Source organism: Miscanthus floridulus, chromosome 13 (genome assembly GCF_019320115.1).
Source record: "Miscanthus floridulus cultivar M001 chromosome 13, ASM1932011v1, whole genome shotgun sequence".
In the NCBI taxonomy this organism is placed as follows: Eukaryota; Viridiplantae; Streptophyta; class Magnoliopsida; order Poales; family Poaceae; genus Miscanthus; species Miscanthus floridulus.
The window spans coordinates 39,002,790-39,022,439 of NC_089592.1; positions in this window are offsets into that span (position 1 = coordinate 39,002,790).

Below are 19,650 nucleotides of genomic sequence, written 5' to 3' on the forward strand. Positions count from 1 at the left end.
ATGTACCTTAATTTACTTTATATCTTTGCTTTGCCACTATGATCATTATATTTGCACGTGCTTAGTTATTCCATGCACTTAATCACCAAGGTTCCTATATTAAATTAATAATAAATTCTATATGTGTTCATGAGTTGCAGAAAAGCGCTGACACCCAAAATATTTAGAGAAAGCTTTATGCCTATATGCTAGTGATGGACTGCTAGAAGAATGAAGTATTGATGGGCGATGGAGCTTGAAGCGGTCAATAAGGGAACTCATATTTAGTTCTATTTTATTATGCCAAACATAGTCGCAAACTTGTATATAGAGATGATATTTTTATTGTACTATGGTCATGTTTATTTTAGCAGTACTCTGGTCGTTGTGTTATTACTTTGGTTGAGACTCATATTTGAAGTTAATGAAGGTTTGAGTTCTTATATGTGATGATGAAGTCTATACTCATGGCACAATTATTTTGTAACAAAAATTAAATTTCTAGCTATGAAAAGAAATTAATTGTGCTAGCCAAAATGCCCTTGTTGCAACAAACTATCACACAACCACTATTTGTTGTTGCAATATACATTATTGCCACAAACTTTATCTATTGCTATAGGAAATGTCTACCACCAATAATGACATGTTGCATTTTTCATCTATTACCACCAACAATGATTCATTGCATTCTCCATCTATTACCACCAACAATGAGTCATTATATTTTCTATCTATTACCACCAACAATGCTTTGTTGCATTTTCTATCTATTACCACCGACAATGATTTGTTGTATTTTCCATCTATTGCACCCAACAATGATTCATTGCATTTCCCATCTATTACCACCAACAAATGAACGTGGCAATTGTGACTCTAGCCACCAAATTTGTTATGTTGCAATATTTCTATGATGCAATGGAGCACACTACATGGCAATATGGCCATATTCCCACATAACTATGGAGTGGCAATAAAGTTATTTTGCGACAACTTCATTCGTGGCAATAGTGTCATATGGCAGCCACATGGTTCGTCGCAACAGTAACTCACGCAACCATTCTACTGGTAGCAATATCCATGCTTGCAACCATATCGTGGTTGCGTTAGTTTTTTTGTGCATTGCAAAACCATCATATTGCAACACCACATCAAAAGGATGCAAAAAGTTATTGCACCATTCCAAATGCAACCACTTTGTCAACGACCATACATAGATGCAATTGATCCGTATTGCAACCAAAATAGCCATATTGCAACCCAATATAGGCGTCACGATAGGGCTGGATCCTAGTGGTGTCATCACCATCCTTCACAACATGGAAGACTTGAGCACCATGACCCCAAGCATAGTCATTGGCAAGATAGTGGCATTTGAAATGTCACGTAAGATGGGTCAAGAAGAAACCTCTTCATCAAGCAAAGGCAAAGCTCTCGCATGTAGCGAGAAAAAGAAGATGAAGGGCAAGCAAGTTAAGACAAGCTGAAGCAAGCTCCTCAAGTGAAGATGAAGAAGAAGATGAGGACGATGATGATGATGATGAAGATTCAAGTGAAGATGATCAATCGTCGTCCTCCACCTCCGACCTTGATGAAGAATCAATCAAACTAATCAACAAAGTGGAGAAGATGATCTAAAGGCTCAATGTCAAGGGTCTGCCCATCCAAATCCAAGATCTCATTTTCACCAATCAAAGAAATGAGCAAAGAAAGAGAGGATGCTATGGATGTGGCGAGTTGGGGCACTTTGTGGAAGTTTGTCCAAACAAGCCCACACCCGAGAGAAATAAGAAGGCGTGCAAGAACCAAGCCCTCACATCAATAAGGTCATGGGATGATTCTTCAAGTGAAGAAGAACACCATCACAAGAGGCAAGGCTGCAAGCACTCATCATCAAACTCTTCTCATGTGTGCCTTATGGCACGAGGTAACGAAAGCTCAAACTCTAGTGAGAGTGATACTGGTGATGAAATGCCTTCTTATGATGAAATTGTGCAACAAAATCTTGATTATGCTAAAGTTTGCACTAGTCAACAAAAGAAGCACGAAAAATTAAAAGAAAAGCTAGATAGTTCATAAGAAGCATATAAAACTTTGCTTGAACAATATGAGAACTTTGCTAATCTCAATGTTGAACTATCTACTAAAATTGAGCAACTTGAGGCTAGTGCAACAACAAATGTATGCACAATCAATGATGAGCAACTTGTAAAGAAAAATGAAAAATTGAAAGAAAAATTAGTTAGATCACAAGATGCTTATAACAGTTTGCTTGCTAAAATGGAAACCATGTGCAAACATTGTGATGAGCTAACAAATAAAGTTGCTAATCTTGAAGCCATTAGTACAACCCCCACCAAGGCATCTAAAAAGAAAAGTTCTATCTTTGACATGTCTAAAAAGGATGCCTCTACTTCTTGTAATGATTTATGTTTAGACACATCTTTGTGCAACCAAGTTTGTGTTGAGAAAGTTGTTGTAGATACATGCACACAAGAGGTTGCAAAGGAGAATGAGCAACTCAAGCAAGAAGTAGCTCGCCTCACCAAGGACTTGACTCAAGTGAAAGGCAAGACGAAGCAAGCCCAACTTCAACAAGATAACATCGTCAAGGGAGTGAAGAAGCTTGATGAAGGACACACCGTGGTTTGCTATGTGTGCCACAAGGAAGGTCACAAATCCTATGAGTGCAAGGTGAAGAATGGGGGAGGAGCAAAGAAGAAAGAGAAGAAGCAAACAAGCAAGCTCTCCAACACCTACACCAACAAGGTGGACAAGAAGGCCTCCACACCATACTTGTTAAAGAAGAAGAAAAATGGTAAGGTGGTGGCCATCAAGGTGAACAAGCAAGCCAACAATGGGGTCAAATGCTTTTGGGTGCCAAAGGAAATCATTTCCAACATGAAGAGCACCAAGAAGGTTTGGATCCCAAAAGGGAAGTAAGAAGTCCGATGGATGTAGGGGAATTTGGAGACTTGGCAAAAGTATGGGTGCATTTCATGGGGTGCATCATTATGAATAAAGTCATTGCCAAGTGGGTTAGTGAATACTATGGACCCAATTTCCCCTTCTCATGTTAGGTACTAGATTTAATTTCCCACTAGTAGGCATCCTTAAGCATCTAGTTACTTTTCATGCCTATGTTTGCATTTGCATGCTTATATCTTTTGTCATGCATATACTAGGTATATCTTATGGTAGGCTTGCTCGGTTTCATTCTTAACCCTTGGAGCAAACCTACATGGTTTAAAATTGTTTAGGAGCACGACACATAGCTTGTCTCTTGATTGTTCATCTAATATGTGCCAAAGTCCAAATTGTAGATAATTTCTCCCAAATATCACCTTTGAAAATGACTCTCACATTCATGTGATGTCATCTTTCAAGTGGTATTTTTTATTCTAAAATCAATGTGCATATTTCCTACTAGTATTCCATACTTGTGTGCACAAATTTAGGGGGAGGTTACTCTACAAGTTGGATGCCTTGAGACTAACACCTTTTCAAGCTTATCATGTGTGTAGTAGTCTCATTACAAGGAAAATGGAGTCCCCAGAGTTAAGCATCATACTTCAAATATCCACCACCTATTGCAAGTGGTAGAAATCAAATTGGTTTCCACATGTGGTATTTCTAAACCGATATCATCATGTTGATTTCATTTTGATATTTATATGCTTTCTCCATGCATTATATAGATTAAATTCCCTTGAGCAAAAATTTGCCAATTATGCATATGATTTGCCATTCTACCATATGTATGCATATATTTAGGGGGAGCTTAATCTATATAATGTGAGAGTCAAATTTTGTGACCTATTCCACTCTACACACAAAGGATCACAAAGTTTGACCCTTCCTTGTGCTACTAATGTCTTCCTTTTTGGTGTTTGATTCCAAAGGGGGAGAATTTAGAGGACCAAAAGCAAGCATTCATTTGTAGGACCAAAAGCTAGATCATAATAATTTACAAGTGGTAATGGTCTACAAGTGGTAATGGTCCAAGAAAGAGAGGATAGTGGATTATGGATTAGTCTATGTAATGGGGAGAGTTTGTAGGAAGCAAGGCTTAAATCCATAATGCATTATGGGGACATTTCCAAGGGTAACATAAGTTTTTATGTGGTATCCTTTAGTTTTACAAGTAGTATCTTTTTGCATCATATAACCTTGCCCCTTGCATTGCATCCTAGCAAGTAGGTAGTTTTCAAATTCCAAAATTCTATTATTTGCTTGCTTTGGTCGTGTTGTCATCAATCACCAAAAGGGGGAGCTTTTATGGAAAATGGACCCTAGGTCCATTTACTTTGGATTTTGGTGTTTGATGACCAACACAACCAAATTGGACTAATGAATTTGCAAGTGATTGTTTTATAGTTTAATAGGGTGTAAGACGTGACTTGGACGAAGGTGACATAATGATCCGATGATCAACATCATAAGCAAGACCCTTGGAGCACAAGAGAAGACCCAAGATATCAAGCAAAGTCCAAGCATGAAGATAGGAACCAAGCCGGATGAAAGGTCATGAAGATATGAGCTCACAGAGGTGATCAGACGCTGGATCGGATGCTGGTAGCACAGTGATCGGATGCTCTGATCGAGAGGCTCGGTAGCAGTAGCGACCGGACACTAAACAGCAAAATCAATTGAACGCAGGACAGCAGCGTCCGATCAAGTATAGAGAGGTTCCAGAGCGGCGAAATTGCGACCGGACGCATTCGGTGGCATGTGACCGGATGCTGGTAGCGTCCGATCAGTTGATCATGGCTCTAATGGTCGGGATGACCGGACGTGTCCGATCAGGACGACCTGAGCGTCCAGTCAGTAGCCGAAAAGTAGGATTCCGACCCCAATGGCTACTTTCTTAGTGGGGCTTATAAATACAACCCCTAACTGGCCAAATGAGAGGTGTGGAGCTGAGAAAACATATATAGGGTGTTGATACACCATTTTAGCGATCTCCACTTGCATAGTGCTTACTGATTCATTAGGTGATTAGCGTAGATGCTTTGCGAAGTGCTTAGGTTGATTAAACCACCTCTTATGCGCTTGCTCTAGGTTTATGCCTAGTGCTTAGTGAGGTTTGCATACCTCTTACCACTCGGTGCTTGCGCGCACCATTATTCTACATCAGAGGGGCTTGTAGTCTTGTGAGATCACACCAATCGTGTTTGTGGTGTGGCCGCCACCGTGTACTGGAGGGAACAAGACCCGTGGCATTTTGGCCGGAAGTTTGATAGTGAAGATGGCGGGGAGCATCCGGGAGAGGCTTGCCGGAAGGCACATTGGAGACCCACTTGCATGTGGGGAAGGCCTGAGGCTATCCACTGGAGTTACCCGACTGGGAGCTTCGCCCTTGCGAGGGATTCCTTGCGAGGGGCTCCAATGAGGACTAGGGGAAGCTTGCGTGCTTCTCGATACCTCGATAAAAATACCAGAGTCATTAATGGGAGTTTGTATATCTCTACCTTGCTCTTTAGCTTCCGCGTTTACATTGATTGTATTACTCCTTTTGCTGGCAGAGATAGCAACACACTAGCAAACGCGTAGTTGCACATTTGGATAGTTTATCTATTGCATAGGTTTTGCTAGGGTTAGAAAAAGAAGCCAAAGTTTAGAGTTAGAATTTTAAGTTGCCTAATTTAGCCCCCTCTTAGGCATCACGGCCCCCTACAGGGGTCTCTTATGGTAAAGTTTGGAGCACAACTCCTGATGGTGATGGACTCCTCTTGTGAAAGCAGAGAAGGCCTCGTTGTCCCCAATGTTGGGGATGGTGTTCTTTGTTCCTAGAGGTCTGATGGAGTTTTTCTAGATCATATTTTGTGCCAAGCTACTGGCACATTGCCATATAATTTTCGACGAAGACTATCTTGAGATCATCCCAAGATTCTATGGAGTCCTCTCTTAGGCCCATAAGCCAATTATTGGCTAATTGGGAGAGCATGATAGGCAAATAGTTTGCCATCACATCAGTGTTTCCTCCAGCGGCACATACGGCGATCTTGTAGAGCTGCATCCACTACTCGGGGTTAGCCTTGTCGTCGCATGGATCAACCCCGAAGATCTTGAAGCCTATGGGCCATTGTATAGCTCGTAGCCATGCTGTGAAGGAGCGGGGTCCTGTCGGCTCGATAGCGGGGAGTGGTCGGAAGCCAACGGGGTCGCCGTGTTGGTCATCGTACTCCTATTGGCGTTGGAGTTCTACCTGATGTTGCTAGGCATGACTGTTCTCGATGCGATTGTGGGCATCAAGATTAGCATTGATGTAGTCGTGGGTGTCACCATGCATGTGTTGATTAACCTCCTGGTTGGCATTACGAGCAAGTCGGCCATGCTGATTTCACAGTCCTTGTGATCTAGGATTGATGGCGACCTTGCCCTGGACCCCCCTTGGATGATCTGGCCGCTATGGTAATGACTCCCCCCATCATGGTGAAAACTATGGGCATTACGACTGCGTGCGGTCGCCATCGAATAAGACGGAGCTGGGTTCTAGATGTCATTGACTTGGACCTGAGCTGCTTTAAGCAGTGCTTGAATCTTGAGTACTTCTGGCGTTGGTGGGAGTTGAGCCAACTTGTGGGTGGCCACAGCCAGATTGGCACTCGGCATTTGCTCCACTTGCTGGTTGTCCACCATGAGGAACTCCTGTTGGAGATTACGAGCGAGAGGCGGCAGGTCACCTCCGACAGCTTGGATGGTGTCTTCTTCTTCTTCATTGCGACGACGTTGGCAATCGACATTCCTAGTTTCAAGTTCACGACATTGGACATTGGACTCTCCATCGATAGCAATGCTATCATGGCTAACCATGAAGAGCTCTCTCCCAAAGCCTAGAGGGAAAGGTCAGCAGGTGCTGGTAGAGCCCTTGGAGTATGGCTTGGGGCTTTCCTCTAGGATTGTATGGAGCGTGTCATCTAGAAGATCTGTTCGGATTTGCACCATGTTTATCATTGGCGTAGGCTGGTTGGCCTCAGGGAAGTCGATCTGATAGAGGTCGTTATTGTGGCTGCCCTTGGTGTGGTCAGCGAAAAGATGGTGCATGGCGTCCTAACAGTGTAACACCCTAAAATTTGAATTCCTAGAAATGGACCTAAAAAGATTTAATTTGGAATTTTTTTGTGCACATGAAATATAGGAAAATAAAAAATTTTCATTAAATTAAAATTCATCATAAGGTAGCAACATGTTTGAGCATACATGCCATTGCATTTGATTTATTTGTTTGAGTGGTTTTGATTGAAAATTCAAATGAAAATAAAAAATGGCTTTGAAATAAAAGAAAAGAAAATAAGAAAATGAAAGAATTTAAAAAGTTATTCTCAAAAAACTTACCCAAAATTTGCTCATTTATGTTTGAATTAAAAAGTGTATTTTAAATCATATTTATACTAGATTCGGTTCATATTTGAATTTGTTATGAATTAAGAAATAGAAAAGGATTTTTATTGGAAAATTTTGCTTTTCTCCCTTTCCAGCCCTAACGCGGGCGTGGCCCAGCCTCCTCTACTTCCTCCCATTCCAATGCTAGCCTAGCTGGCAGCCCAGACCACGCGCCTCCCCTCCTTCCTGCCTCCCCACTTGCGGCCCACTGCTCGGTGGCCCACTCGGGGCGCTTCCTCTGCTTTGCGTCGCACCGCACGCGCGCACGGCGCACCGCAGGGCCCACAACGGCCTGCCCCACATCACGCCCATGCCCGCACGCCGCTCCCTTCTCCCTTCTCCCTCGCTGTGACATAGGTCCCACCTATCGAACTCCCTTCCCTTTCCATCCCCACGTGCTCACCTTCCTTTCCTCCCCGCTGATGATGGCGCTGCCACCTACGGCAAGCCGCCGCGCCTGCACCCGTATGGCAGGTGCCCTAAATCTCCACACCACGCTTCCCTTTCATCTACTACAGCACCACCGGCCTATAAAGCCCCGAACCAAGCACCTCCCTCTCCCTTTTCTTAGTTCGCCACTCGAGCTCAGCCACCGCCGCCGGCAAATCCACCGTTCCTGAGCCCAAATCTCGACGCTGACGCCACACGGAGCTCTGTCATAACCCGACGTAGCCATAGGTACCTCCATCTTGTCAATTTGGTGACCCAATGCTCGGATTCAACCTCACCCACGCTGTGCTCTCTCTCTCTCCAGTTTGCCATAGTCTATGTGTTCGTAGCAATACATAGATCTGTTTCAAATCCATTTTCACTAGTTAGTGTATTGTTCTAATACGGCTATGTATGTATGTTATGCATGTCTGTTTGGATACTTCTGTGATGTTCTATGATCAAGTATAGTCGGTGAGCTATACGTGGTGAGTCCAGAAGCAGTTTTTGGAAGATTTGGTCCAGAAGAAGATCTGATCTGAGTTTAAGGCAAGTATGGCATGGGACCATCTAGGATACCTATTCACCTTTAATCATTTAATTCATGTTGCATGTGTTTGCCTTGGCAACTATAGTAATTTCCCTAGCTGATTGATACCCTGGATCCCTTGATACCTTTGGGTTATTGCATTTGGTAGTTTTTGCTAGTGCATAACCAAAACCATGATCTTGTAACTTGACTAATGGTATATGCAATAAACATTAAAACATGACTTTTTAGCAACATGGAAACAGGGGGCTAGAGTGTTTAGCTACTTTCTAAATGCTCTACATTCCTCTCCCTAAGGACTTATCTATAAGTGATCATACGGGACTTATAGTACAGCTATGAGGGCTATATGGCTCTGGCTTTAGCTCAGTATGAGGAAATTTTCTAGCTTGTTAGTGGTTACCTTTATGGCACAAGAGGGGCTCCAACAGGTATGATCTCAGCCTGCCAAGAGGGTGCACTTTGTTAGTCACTCCTTGGAGGGGAGTTTATGCATATTGATAGGGAAACCTTAGCGGCCCTAACTTGTTAGATGAACCTTTGAAAGGCTTCATAGTGAACCCTACCGACCTTCCTTGGTAGTGGGTCAAGAGGCTGATCACCTCGGGTGAAAGGGTAAATCATGACTCACAATGAAAGTGTACAACCTCTGCAGAGTGTAAAACTATTATAACAGTCGTGCTCATGGACATGAGCGGCCTTGGAACCCTTATGGAATGGAGATGATCACTAATAGTTAATTGTTTATGCTATTCATTATTCATGTTTACCTAATCATGTGTTTATGGGCTTATGATAAATTTGTTGCTACTTAGTTACTTAAACAGATGACCTATTAAAAGCTAATCGTAGTAAACTAGTGTCAGCCTTTTGAGCCTCATGAAATCCATGTTATATTTGTTGAGTATGACATGTACTTATGCTTGCATTACTTTTCTATACTTTGGATAAAAATCTCGGATGGGTACCAGATTGCTAGTCTAGAGGAGTTAGGCTTATGGTCAACTAGTCAGTCGTCCCTATGGATTTGGAGTCTTCGCCTGAAGATCATAGTTATCTTTCCGATGTCTATACTCGGAGGTTATATTCCTTATACTAATACATTACGTAATTAGTATTGTCTTTTGATATTATCCTTATTTGTGGCTATATGTGAGATTTGACTTCCTAGGCTCACATATAGTGTGTATCTGGTTTTGTCTTTAAAACTGGGTGCTACAAAGTGGCATCAGAGCAATGCAGACTGTAGGACACAAGCCTAGTTAGAACTAGATGTCTTAGCATGTTTTCATCTCTGCTTAGTTCTTGCTTTCTCTCTAACCTTGTTATTTGTGAAAAGTTATGCTCACTTTAGCCTCTGTTCTGTTATGAAAACTTTGTCTCTATTCTGAATCTTCTCTCTTCGTCTAAATAGATGGGTTGTAATGAGGAGACCACCGGCATCAAAGGTCAAGAGGACCAAGCTACATTGTCTTTGATTTTATTTGACAAGGAGAAGCTTGTAGCTATGCAAGAACAAGTACTTGAAATAATGACTCAACATGGGAGTTCTCAGCAGTGCTTGTCCCAAGATCAGAGCAACATACCAAAGGGGCCAGTAAAGAGACAAGTCACAGAAGCTTGGAAGAAGATGAAGTCCAATGAGGGTGTTCATAGCAAGACTCTTGGAAGTCAGGATCCATGTCAGTGCTGTAAACATTATGGTTTTCCCTATTTTTAGGACAAGTCTAATAAGAGGGAAGTTAAGGTGAACCCAAGCTGTGAGACCAATGTGGATAAAAAGAGGAAGGCAAATTCACTAGGAGCAAGTATTGGGAAGCAGACAACATTTGGATTTGTCACATCTAGCTCTGATCCCTAGTCCGATGAATCTAAACTGTAAAGAGTTAGAAACTTCTCAAGCTAAAACTACTTCACATGAGGCATGCATAGATGGGTGGACTATCACCTATAAGGAGTTTCAACCTGAAAAGACCAAGCAAGCTAGAAAATAGATCAGTCAAACCAAGATGAATCTTCAGAGTCAGAAAGCTGACAAAACACCAAGCAACAGTTCCATCGAGTAGGACATCACAAAAGATCTAGCTAAGAGAAGGTGTCATCATTGCCAACAGGAAGGACATTATGTTAAATCTTGTCCGTGGAATAATCAACCATTACACCATGGAGGTAGCCAGAGTCAGGTCAATATAGGACTACCACCAGCAAGTGATAGTGACACACAATACAAGGGAAGCCCATGAGGAAATTGATGTAGTGGATGACATGTCACTCCCATGCAAGAGATGTTACCCAGATGTCCCTATAATCATGCCATTCTTAAGAATTAGGAGTTTGTGTCCCTATGGAATAAAAGCGCTAGTGTCGAAGTCGAGTCAAGTCAATAGTCCTTATATGTGGCTTGTGAACCTTTAGTACTAGATTGAATTGTCTTTATGATAATGTTTGAGTTGAATCTTTGTAATGAGTGCAATGATCTTGTGGGTTTTTGCCCATAGTTTCATTTAGTTTATAGGTCTAAGGTATAAGGATTAATGAAATAAATAGTTGGGTTATGGTATTCTTCTATTTCCTCTATCCTATCTTTTTAGAGCAGCATGCACCCTTCGGCTTATATCTCTAATCTTAGGTGACCAAACATCATGAGAAAATTCTGGACAACAGTAGACTTCAATATCTTTCTCTGAGCACAAGAATCAGCTTGATAGCTATTTTGGTTACGGATACGAAAATCACAAGGTGATGCATCTATGCTGTTTGGAACCAAGAATAGTTTCTCTGGTGCACTATTTTCGACCTTCTAAACTGCAGAATTTGGAAAAGTATTCTATAAGAAAGTTATAGAGGAATTGATGAGCTTTCTAATGGTATAAGCTAAAACTCAATTGGATTAATGGAATGAGAGTTACAACTATTTTATTGCACTACTATTTTCCTGCTCTCGAGAATTCTCAGACTAGATGTTCTTGCTTATGTAGAGGAGTTTCTCTAGAATGTCAGAACATCTTTATGATAGTTAGCTCATTTTTAAGGAAGTGCAAGCTACCCTTTTATGTGCCCTAGTTGACTTTTCCTAAGAGGAGTAGCCAAGTTGAAGGGTTTGCAAGATGAAGTTTTCTTGCATTCTAATGTTTCATGTGGAAGAATTGGATATCTCGATGGTTGGGGCTTTCTCTAGTCTTTCATACTATCAATCCTATCTTGTCATCTCTTGAAACTACAGTAAAGAATGCTATGAATGACTGAATCCTAATGCATATATGTTGGAAACATATGGCCTCTACCAGGAGAAGTGCTTCACAAGATGTTGGAAGGAATGTTCCCACTTCTAATACATCGCCATCAAGTCCCCCAACTATATAGCAAGCTTTGATGATGCAGACTCAGCTATGACAGACCACTGCTCAGAGTGTGTTGAACAATCCACAAGAAACATCACCTATTGACAAGCGTGGTGAATTTCTGATGGGACGCCCACCGACATTCTCTCATTTAAGCGACCCACTAGAAGCTGATGACTGGCTTAGAGCTGTGGAGCGATAATTGGACATAGCAAATTGTGATGACCAGGAGAAGGTGCTTTTTGCATCTGGCCAACTTTAGGGTGCAACACAAGACTGGTGGGAGTCCTACCAGTATGGACGTCCCAACAATGCTGGACAGATCACCTGGTAGGAATTCATGGAGAATTTCAAGACGTACCACATTCCCACAGGTGAGGTAGAACTCAAGCATGATAAGTTTCAGGCTCTCAAACAAGGATCCGCATCAGTGTGTGAGTATCATAATCGGTTCACTCAATTGTCACAATATGCTCTAGGAGAGGTAGATAGTGATGCTAAGAAACAGAAATGCTTTTTGAAAGGACTGAATGATGATTTGCAACTACGTCGAGAGATGGAAGAGAAGAAGAGAAAATATGATCTTCATTGCCAGTTAAGAAACACTCATCCTCGGTTCGCTACGCAACTAGAATATCAGTCACATCCTATGAATCTACTTGTGAGTACAGATCAGAATCAGTATCAGCAACCCGATGATGAAGTGCAATAGGTTACCTCTCAAGAGCCATGTTTGTCATCTCCTACTATCCCCTTCATGAAGACAAATACACCTACTAGTGAGAAAGGTTATGATTGTGGTAAGATTGAACATTATGAGAACAATTATCTTGAGAAGTTTGTCAAAAACAATCAAGGCCAGAATCAACTGCAACAAGAGCCGGAACAGAATGTCCATAGGAAGCAGGTGCTTGAAAATGAGTTAAAGCAAAATTACATCCATGGAAGTTTGAACAATGTGGATATGATTACCACTCATGGAGCTAAGGAGGTCATTTATGGTTTGATTGCAGTAAGCTCAGCCACTACTATGGTGATGTTTGACCCCAGTGCGTCACATTCGTTTATCTCTAGTGCATACATAAAAGAACATAAGATAACTATGCTTCCAATGAGGAAACTAGTGATAGTTAAGTCCCCAGGAGAAGAAATGAAGGCAAACCGCATATGCCCAAGAGTTAGTCTTGACATAAAGGGGGTAAAATTTGAAGCAAACCATATTGTATTAAAGTTAGTGGACATTGATGTTATTCTTGGAATGGGATGGATGTCTACATATAAAGGAGTGATCAAGTATGCCCAGCATTCGTTGCTTCTAACCACACCGTTAGGAGAAAGAATTGAATACGAGGGTATTCAACCTTCACCAAGGGAATATGACAATGGGAATGATCTATTAGAAGGTGTGAACACTGAGGATAGTAAAGTGGACTGTGAGTTTCTAGATGATGGTTTAGAGGAACAAACACCCTTGGAGGAGCTCTATCCAACAGATGATTATACTTATGATGATTATCTAGTTAGGATCTTAGAAAGAGCCCAGGGAACTCTTATGGGAAGAGTGCTTCAAGTGTGTAAAGTTCAATGGAGTAACCAATCAGAGGAAGATGCAACTTGGGAGAATGAGGATCAAATGAAGATAGATTTTTCTCGTCTCTTTGAGGTCTAACACAATCACGTTAGAAGTCAAGATGGGGTGTCATATGAAGTTTGGTTATGCCCTTGAGTTTAAAGTTTTTGTATTCAAGATAGTTGTATCCCTCAACTTAAGGGGGTAGTCCGTGCAGCCAAATCTTTTTGTTGTTAAGCTTTGGAGATGAGACATGTGTAACTTGTAAGCTGGTTTACAATGCAAGTTGAGATGTTGGAATGTTTATCTGAGTTCTTTTCCTAGTTCTATCTCCCTTCCTTGTCCCTAGTTTTTTTTCCAACCTCGGGATGAGATTCATCTTAAGGGGGGGTAGAATTGAAACACCCTAAAATTTGAATTTCTGGAAATGGACCTAAAAAGATTTAATTTGGAATTTTTTTGTGTACATGAAATGTAGGAAAATAAAAAAATTTCATTAAATTAAAATTCATCATAAGGTAGTGTAAGGAAAATGGACCCTAGGCCCATTTACTTCTGGATTTTAGTGTTTGATGACCAACATAACCAAATTGGACTCATGAATTTGTAAGTGATTATTTTGTAGCTCAATAGGGTGCAAGACCTGACTTGGACGAAGGTGACATGATGATCTGATGATCTACACCATAAGAAAGTCCTTAGAAGCACAAGAGAAGACCCAAGATATCAAGCAAAGTCCAAGCACGAAGATAAGAACCAAGCCGGACGCAAGATCGCGAAGAAACGAGCTCACAGAGGTGACCAAACGCTGGACCGGACGTTGGTGGAAAGTGATCGAACACTCCGATCAAGAGGCTCGGCAATAGTAGATGTTAGCAGCAGTGACTAGATGCTGGACCGGACGCTGGACTAGACGCTGAGCAGCAAAGTGACCAGACGCTGGGTGCCAGAGTCTGGTCAACATCAGTAAGATTCTAGAGAGCAGTTTTCGTGACCGGATGCGTCCGATCAGTGCGGACCGGACGTTGGTAAGAGTCCGGTCAGTAGCAGAAAAGCAGGATTTTGTCCCCAATGGCTACTTTCTCAGTGGGGCTTATAAATGGAACCCCCAACTGGCCATTTGAGTAGTGTGGAGCTGAGGAAACATATGAAGGGTGTTGATACACCATTTTAGTTATATCCACTTGCATATTGCTAGTGATTCATTAGGCGCACCATTGTTGTACATTAGAGGGGCCTCTAGTCTTATGAGATCACACCAACCGAGTTTGTGGTGTGGCCGTCACCGTGTACCAGAGGGAACAAGGCCCGTGGCATTTTGGTCGGAAGCTTGATAGTGAAGACGGCAGGGAGCATCCATGAGAGGCTTGCCGGAAGGCACGAGGCTACCCATGGAGTTACCCGACCGGGAGCTTAACCCTTGCGAGGGATTCCTTGTGAGGGGCTCCAACAAGGACTAGGGGGAACCTTGCTTGCTTCTCGATACCTCTATAAAAATATAGGAGTCATCGACGGGAGTTTGCATATCTCTACCTTACTCTTTAGCTTCCGCATTTACATTGATTGTATTACTCCTTTTGCGGTAGAGATAGCAACACACTACCAAAACTCTAGTTGCACATTTAGTTAGTTTATCTTTTGCATAGGTTTTGCTAAGGTTAGAAAAAGAGGCCATAGTTGAGAGTTAGATATTTAAGTTGCCTAATTCACACCCCCCCCCCCACTCTTAGGCATCACGGTCCCCTACAAGTGGTATTAGAGCCGGTTGGCTCAATTTGGACCTTTGGCTTAACCACCGTTGAGCCGACACTATTTAGAGTGGTTGGGATGGATACCTCTAGGCCTCCACACTTTGATGGCACTAACTTCCCCTATTATAAAGCTAGAATGGCTTGCCACCTTGAGGCGGTTGATTTGGTGTTTGGTGAGTCACTCATGACGGGATGAAACCCATTGAGAATCCCGGTAAACCCACAAAGAGTGAAGAAAAGGAAATGCATTTCAATGCTAGAGCTAAGAATTGCTTGTTTGAATCATTTAGCATGGATGTGTTTAACCAAGTGTTCACTTTAAATATGACACATGAAATTTGGTTAAAACTTCAAGAGCTCCATGACGGCACATCTAATGTCTGTGAGCAAAAACATTGTCTGGCTAAACAAAATTTTGATTCCTTTATAATGAATGATGATGAGCTTGTTCGTGATATGTGTTCTCGTTTGAATCTAATTATTAATGAGCTCCATTCAATTGGATTAACAAAGCTAGATGATGCAGACATCATGAGGAAGATCATCTTCATGTTACCACAAAAGAAATATGCAAGCATCATTACCATCCCTCACAACATGGAGGACTTGAGCACCATGACCCCAGGTATAGTCATTGGCAAGATAGTGGCATTTGAAATGTCACGTAAGATGGGTCAAGAAGAAGCCTCTTCATCAAGCAAAGGCAAAGCTCTCGCATGTAGCGAGAAAAGAAGATGAAGGGCAAGCAAGTTGAGACAAGCTTGAGCTCAAGCTCCTCAAGTGAAGATGAAGAAGAAGATGAGGACGATGATGACAATGATGAAGATTCAAGTGAAGATGATCACTCTTCCTCCTCCACCTCTGACCTTGATGAAAAATCAATCAAACTAATCAACAAGGTGGAGAAGATGATCCAAAGGCTCAATGTCTAGGGTGTGGCCCATCCAAATTCAAGATCTTATTTTCACCAGTCAAAGAAATGAGCTAAGAAAAGCTAGATAGTTTGTCCAAACAAGCCCACACCCGAGAGAAATAAGAAGGCATGCAAGAACCAAGCCCTCACATCAATAAGGTCACGGGATGATTCTTCAAGTGAAGAAGAACACCATCTTAAGAGGTGAGGCCGCAAGCACTCATCATCAAGCTCTTTTGGTGTGTGCCTTATGGCATGAGGTAACAAAAGCTCATCCTCTAGTGAGAGTGATAGGGATGATGAAATGCCTTCTTATGATGAAATTGTGCAATAAAATCTTAATTATGCTAAAGTTTGCACTAGTCAATAAAAGAAGCTCAAAAAATTAAAAGAAAAGCTAGATAGTTCACAAGAAGCATACAAAACTTTGCTTGAACAATATGAGAACTTTGCTAATCTCAATGTTGAACTATCTACTAAAATTGAGCAACTTGAGGCTAGTGCAACAACAAATGCATGCACAATCAATGATGAGCAACTTGTAAAGAAAAATGAAAAATTAAAAGAAAAGTTTTTTAGATCACAAGATGCTTATAAAAGTTTGCTTGCTAAAATAGAAACCATGTGCAAACATTGTGATAATCTAATTATTAAAGTTGCTAATCTTGAAGCCACTAGTACAACCCCCACCAAGGCATCTAAAAAGAAAAGTTCCATCTTTAATATGCCTAAAAAGGATGCCTCTACTTCTTGTAATGATTTATGTTTAGACTCATCTTTGTGCAACCAAGTTTGTGTTGAGAAAGTTGTTGTAGATACATGCACACAAGAGGTTGCAAAGGAGAATGAGCAACTCAAGCAAGAAGTAGCTCGCCTCACCAAGGACTTGACTCAAGTGAAAGGCAAGGCGAAGCAAGCCCAACTTCATCAAGATAACACTGTCAAGGGAGTGAAGAAGCTTGATGAAGGACAAACCATGGTTTTCTATGTGTGCCATAAGGAAGGTCACAAGTCCTATGAGTGCAAGGTGAAGAAATGGGGAGGAGCAAAGAAGAAAGAGAAGAAGCAAACAAGCAAGCTCTCCAACACTTACACCAACAAGGTGGACAAGAAGGCCTCCACACCATACTTGTTAAAGAAGAAGAAAAATGACAAGGTGGTGGCCATCAAGGTGAACAAGCAAGCCAACAATGGGGTCAAACGCTTTTGGGTGCCAAAGGAAATCATTTCCAACATGGATTTCGAAAGGGAAGTGAGAAGTCTGATGGACTTCAGGGAATTTGGAGACTTGGCAAAGTATGGGTGCAATTCATGGGGTGCATCATGATGGACAAAATCATTGCCAAGTGGGTTAGTGAATACGATGGACCCAAATTCCCCTTCCCATGTTAGATAACTAGATTCAATTTGCTTCAAATTGTACTAGATTTAATTTCCTACTAGTGGCATCTTTAAGCATCTAGTAACTTTTCATGCCTAGGTTTGCATTTGCATGCTTATATCTTTTTTGTCATGCATACACTAGGTATATCATATGGTAGGCTTGCTCGGTTTCATTCTTATTCCTTGGAGCAATCCTACCTGGTTTAAAATTGTTGAGGAGCATGGCACATAGCTTGTCTTTCGATTTTTCATCGAATATGTGCCAAAGTCCAAATTGTAGATAATTTCTCCCGAATATCTCCTTCGAAAATGACTCACATTCATGTGATGTGGTCTTTCAAGTGGTATTTTTTATTCCAAAATTAATGTGCATGTTTCCTATAAGTATTCCATACTTGTGTGCACAAATTTAGAGGGAGGTTACTCTACAAGTTGGATGCTCTGAGACTAACACCTTTTCAAGCTTATCATGTGTGTAGTAGTCTCATTGCAAGGAAAATGGAGTCCCTGGAGTTAAGCATCATACTTCAAATATCCACCACCTGTTGCAAGTGGTAGAAATCAAATTGGTTTCCACATGTGGTATTTCTAAAACCGATATCATCATGTTGATTCCATTTTGATATTTAAATGCTTTCTCCATGCATTATATAGATTAAATTCCCTTGAGCAACAATTTTCCAATTATGTATATGCTTTGCCTTCTACCATATGTATGCATACATTTTGGGGGAGCTTAGTCTATATAATGTGAGAGTCAAACTTTGTGACCTATTCCACTATACATACAAAGGATCACAAAGTTTGACCCTCCCTTGTGCTACTAATGTCTTCCTTTTTAGTGTTTGATTCCAAAGAGGGAGAATTTAGAGGACCAAAAGCAAGAACTAATTTGTAGGACTAAAAGCTAGATCATAATAATTTACAAGTGGTAATGGTCTACAAGTGGTAATGGTTCGAGAAAGGGAGGATAGTGGATTATGGATTAGTCTATGTAATGGGGAGAATTTGTAGGAAGCAAGGCTTAAATCCATAATGCCACATGGGGACATTTGCAAGGGCAAGATAAGTTTTTATGTAGTATCTCTTAGTCTTACAAGTAGTATCTTTTAGCATCATATAACCTATGTCCCTTGCATTGCATCCTAGCAAGTAGATAGCTTTTAAATTCCAAATTTTTATTATTTGCTTGCTTTGGTCGTGTTGTCATCAATCACCAAAAAGGTGGAGATTGTAAGGAAAATGGACCCTAGGCCCATTTACTTTTGGATTTTGGTATTTGATGACCAACACAACCAAATTGGACTAATGAATTTGCAAGTGATTGTTTTGTAGTTCAATAGGGTGCAAGACGTGACTTGGACGAAAGTGACATGATGATCTGATGATCTACACCATAAGCAAGTCCTTAGAAGTATAAGAGAAGACCCAAGATATCAAGTAAAGTCCAAGCATAAAGATAGGAACCAAGCTGGATGTAAGATCGCGAAGAAACGAGCTCACAGAGGTGACCGAACGCTGGTGGAAAGTGACCGGACGCTCCGATCAAGATGCTCGGCCACAGTAGACGTCAGCAGCAGTGACCGAACGCTGAGCAGCAAAGTGACTAGGACACTGGGTGCCAGAGTCCGATCAACATCAGTAAGGTTCTAGAGAGCAGTTTTCGTGACCAGACGCGTCCAGTCAGTGCTAACCGGACGCTGGTCAGAGTCCGGTCAGTAGCAGAAAAGCGGGATTTTATCCCCAACGGCTACTTCCTCAGTGGGGCTTATAAATAGACCCCCAACTGGCCATTTGAGCAATGTGGAGCTGAGGAAACATATCAAGCGTGTTGATACACCATTTTAGTGATCTCCACTTGCATAGTGCTAGTGGTTCATTAGGTGATTAGCGTAGGTGCTTTGCAAAGTGCTTAGGTTGATTAGACCTCCGCTTATGCACTTGCTCTAGGTTTAGGCCTTGTGTTTAATGAGGTTTGCATACCTCTTACCACTCAGTGCTTGTGCGCACCATTGTTGTACATTGGAGGGGCTTGTAGTCTTGTGAGATCACACCAATCGAGTTTGTGGTGTGGCCGTCACCGTGTACCGGAGGGAACAAGGTCCGCTGGTGTTTTGGCCAAAAGCTGGATAGTGAAGACGGCGGGGAGCATCCGGGAGAGGTTTGTCGGAAGGCACGTCAGAGACCCACTTGCGCTTTGGGAAGGCCTGAGGCTATCCATGGACTTACCGATCGGGAGCTTGGCCCTTGCGAGGGATTCTTTGCGAGGGGCTCCAACGAGGACTAGGGGGAAGCTTGCTTGCTTCTCGATACCTCAGTAAAAATACCGGAGTCGTCGATAGGAG